At 44.7% G+C, this 3846-nt stretch overlaps 1 long non-coding RNA gene across 1 annotated transcript; it reads left to right on the top strand.

Moving 5' to 3' along the window:
• Positions 1-507: 507 nt before the first annotated feature.
• Positions 508-3345, top strand: LOC139032998 (uncharacterized). Its single transcript, XR_011485620.1, has 2 exons — positions 508-756; positions 1552-3345. It is a non-coding gene; the product is annotated as an uncharacterized lncRNA (long non-coding RNA).
• Positions 3346-3846: the final 501 nt, after the last annotated feature.

Consider the following 3846-nt stretch of genomic DNA (forward strand, 5'->3'; position numbering starts at 1 on the left):
AGAATGCTAAAAGCAGATCATGCCAATGACTCATCCTTGAACTCCAGAAAGCCTCCACAAATTAAATTTATGCAGACTGGAAGGAGACTGTTAGAGTCTCTTGCTAAAAAATGTTCAATCTGCATGATGTGACCTCTGCTACAACTTTTGCCTTTGGATCCAGCTCAGTGCCTGGCACATAACAGACATTCAGGGAATATTTGTTGAGTAAAATATTAAAAGAATTAGTGACCCGATTGAATGGAAAACTCTGCTTTGCGTTCAAGGGGAAAATGGAGGTGGTGAGATGGGGTTGGTGAGGGTTGGGTACGCCGCAGGCAAATATAAGTGTTGGGAGTGGTTAATGTTGGTTTCATAGATGAATTAAAACATTTGATAACCTCGTAAATAGACTACTGTACCGTTACATAAATGACACTGTTAGCTTGTAGTTATAAGTTGCTAAAATAACTATGAAAAATGAGAGTCCATCAATCAAATGGTTGTTTTGCCTACGTGAAAGCCAAACAACCAATGTGACGGATTTTTTTTTCTCTTTTGAATTGACCTTTTGTTTTGTGACCCAACACTGTGGTGCAAACGGCCAGCTTAAAGTAACGTGGACTGTTGTACTGACTACAGTATTCTGCAGTTCTCTGTGTGGAAAATGAAGCAAAGAGAATCTGCTAGACTGTGATGCTGGCTCAGAAAACATTTCCTGAAGTTGGTGATGAAAGTCATTTCTACCATGGACGTTACCAGGTTTCTTCTTCCAAGGTACTGTATAGGAGGTTAAAGGGAAAAGAGTAGATTAGAATCAATGTGGAAAGTTCTATTTTATGATCTCTCCAATTGAAAGGCAGTTCAGCGAATCAATTTTTTTCTGAGTTGTAGTAGGGAAAGCATGTTTTTTATCTGTGTAAACATGCACTGACCTAAAGACCCAGCGGTAGGCTGGATAACAGCTCCCCAAAGATATCCAAGTTCCCATCCCAGAGACCTGTGCTTATGCTACCTGAGATGGCAAAGGTCTACTTCCTCCCTTTCCCTCCTCCTTCCCTCCCCTTTCTCTCCTCCCTCCCCTCTTCCTCTCCCTCTCTCTCATTCTTTTCTTCTTCTCCTCCTTTTCCTCCCTAATCTCCCCCTCCTCCTCCCTTTCTCTTGTAGCCAATGTTTACTCATTGGACACTCTGATGTTTTCCATGAGAATTTGGAATGTGAGTGGCAGCAATGTCATATGGACCCCACTGTGCCTCCTCCATCTCATCGCCTCTTTTCCTTGCCCCACCCCAGGCAGGCAGGCAGCATCTTTTAAAAAATTTTAAGTTTTATTTAGCTGTGCTGTGCGACTATTTGACCATAGTTCCCTGACCAGGGATTGAACCCATGTCCCCTGCATTGGGAGCACTGGGCCACCAAAGAAGTCCCAGGCAGCATCTTTATAATATCCCTCCATGCAAAGTCTCCTGGTCTATCACCTGTTCACCCCTGCCCTTTTTGGGCAAACTCAGGACTCTGGGACTTTTCTGAACTCCCTAAGGGCACCTATGTTAATTTCCTTTGATTTCCTAGGACTTGTGAAACAAATTGGAGGACAGAGGAGCCTGGCAGCTGCAGTCCACCAGGTCACAAAGAGTCTGACACGACTTAGCAACTGAACAACAACAACAAAAATGCGACAGAGTACAAAACCTGGCTGAATACAACAGGAATTCATGCTTTCAGGCTAGAAGTCTGAAACCAAGGTGTCAGCAAGGCCGTGTTCTCTCTGAATGAGGGCATGAAGAGTCTGTTCCATTCCTTTCTCCCACTCTCTGGTGATGCTGGCAATCCTTGGTGTTCTTTGGTGGCAGGACTCCAGTCTCTGCCTCAGCCTTCACACAGCATCCTGCGTGGGTGTCTGTGTCTTTTTTCTCCTTTTCTTAACACATTGAATTAAAAGCCCACCCTTTTCCAGTATGACTTCATCTTAAGATACATTTTGATTATTCATATTCTTAGGCTCCCAGGATTAGGACTTCAGCATATCTTTTGGGGGACACAATTTAACCCATGGCAGCCATCTTTCCACATGGGTTAGCTCTCAGTTCACTCAGCCTTTGAGATAGTACTTGATCCCAGTGGCTGCTCCAGTCAGTCTTGATTCAGACTAACTCAGGTTTACTGACTGATGCTGAAGCTGAAACTCCAATACTTTGGCCACCTCATGCGAGGAGCTGACTCATTGGAAAAGACTCTGATGCTGGGAGGGGTTGGGGGCAGGAGGAGAAGGGAACAACAGAGGATGAGATGGCTGGATGGCATCACCGACTCGATGGACATGAGTTTGAGTAAACTCCGGGAGTTGGTGATGGACAGGGAGGCCTGGCATGCTGCGACTCATGGGGTCGCAAGAGCCGGACACGACTGAGTGACTGAACTGAACTGACTGAAACAATAAGCAGGAGTCATAGATAGCACCCTGGAACAAGAGTCTGCAGGACTGTTCCTGGAGCTAGAAGGAGATTCTTGGTTTTATGAGGCCCTGAGGCATGGAAATCCATTCTTGTGCTCCACAATTAGAATACTTCAGCTGGACTCCAGCGTTGCTTTTTCCCTTTCTCATGACAAGAGTGGTTTCTAGTCTCTGCTCATTGATTTTGCTTCCCACCCTAAATGCAGCTTGTGTCTGATTTGGCTTTTCCAGGCCTGAATTTGCTTCATGACCTTTCAGCTACATGTTGCACCATGAACTGATGCATTCATATCATGTTTCTCAGTTCTCATGCTGTTTCAGACTGTGTGTTTGTGTCCCCTGAAATGTCTGTGTTGAAGTCCCAACCCTGAAGGTGATGGTATTTGGAGGTGGGGCCTTACAGACATTCCTTGTTTTTATTGTGCTCCATTTAGGGCAGACTTTGTGCTTTTACAAATTGAAGGTCTGAGGCAACCCTGTGTCAAGCAAGTCTATCAGTGCCAGTTTTCCAATTGCATTTTCTCACTTCGTATCTGTGTGTCGCATTTTGGTAAATCTTACAGTATTTCAAAGGATCTTCCCGAGGTGGCGCAGTGGGAAAGAATCTCGTTGCCAATATAGGAGATGCAGGTCTGATCCCTGGGTCAGGAAGATCCCTTGGAGAAGGAAATGGCAGCCCATTCCAGTGTTTTTTCCTGGAAAATTCCACGGACAGAGGAACCTGGTGGGCTCTATGGGGTCGCAAAGAGCCAGACATGACTGAGCATTCTTGCCCTTATAGTGTTTCAAACTTTTTCATGATTATTACGCTTGATATGATCACCTGCAGTGGTCTTTGATGTTACTACTATGACTCACTGAAGCCTCAGACATTGGTTAGTATTTTTTAGCAATAAAGTATTCATTAATTATGTACAGTGTTTTCTTAAAGACATATTACACACTTGAAAAATCATATAGTATAACATAAATTTTATATGCACTAGGAAACTGAAAAATTCGCATGACGTGCTGTATTGCAATATCAGCTTTATCGCAGTGGTCTGGAACTGAATCTACAGTATCTCTGAGGTCTGCCTATACTTAGGTTTAGATGAGATCAGGAGGGTGGGGCACCCATTATGGGATTACTGCCCTTATAAGAAGAGGAAGAGACACCAGAATACGCTTCCTCACTCTCTCTCTCCTACTCTCTGCCATGTGAGGACACAGTGAGAGGGTGGCCGTCTGCGAGGCAGGAGGAGGGCTCTAACTAGGAACCAAATCTGCCAGAACCTTGATCTTGGACTTCTCAGACTCCAGAACTGTGAGAAACACATGTCTGTTGTTTAGGCTGTCCCATGTATGGTATTTTGTTACGGCAGCCTGAACTGGCTGAGACATTGGCCTTGTGGAGTGATTCTGAGTGATGC

This window comes from Odocoileus virginianus, chromosome 34 (assembly GCF_023699985.2).
Source record: "Odocoileus virginianus isolate 20LAN1187 ecotype Illinois chromosome 34, Ovbor_1.2, whole genome shotgun sequence".
Classification (NCBI taxonomy): domain Eukaryota; kingdom Metazoa; phylum Chordata; class Mammalia; order Artiodactyla; family Cervidae; genus Odocoileus; species Odocoileus virginianus.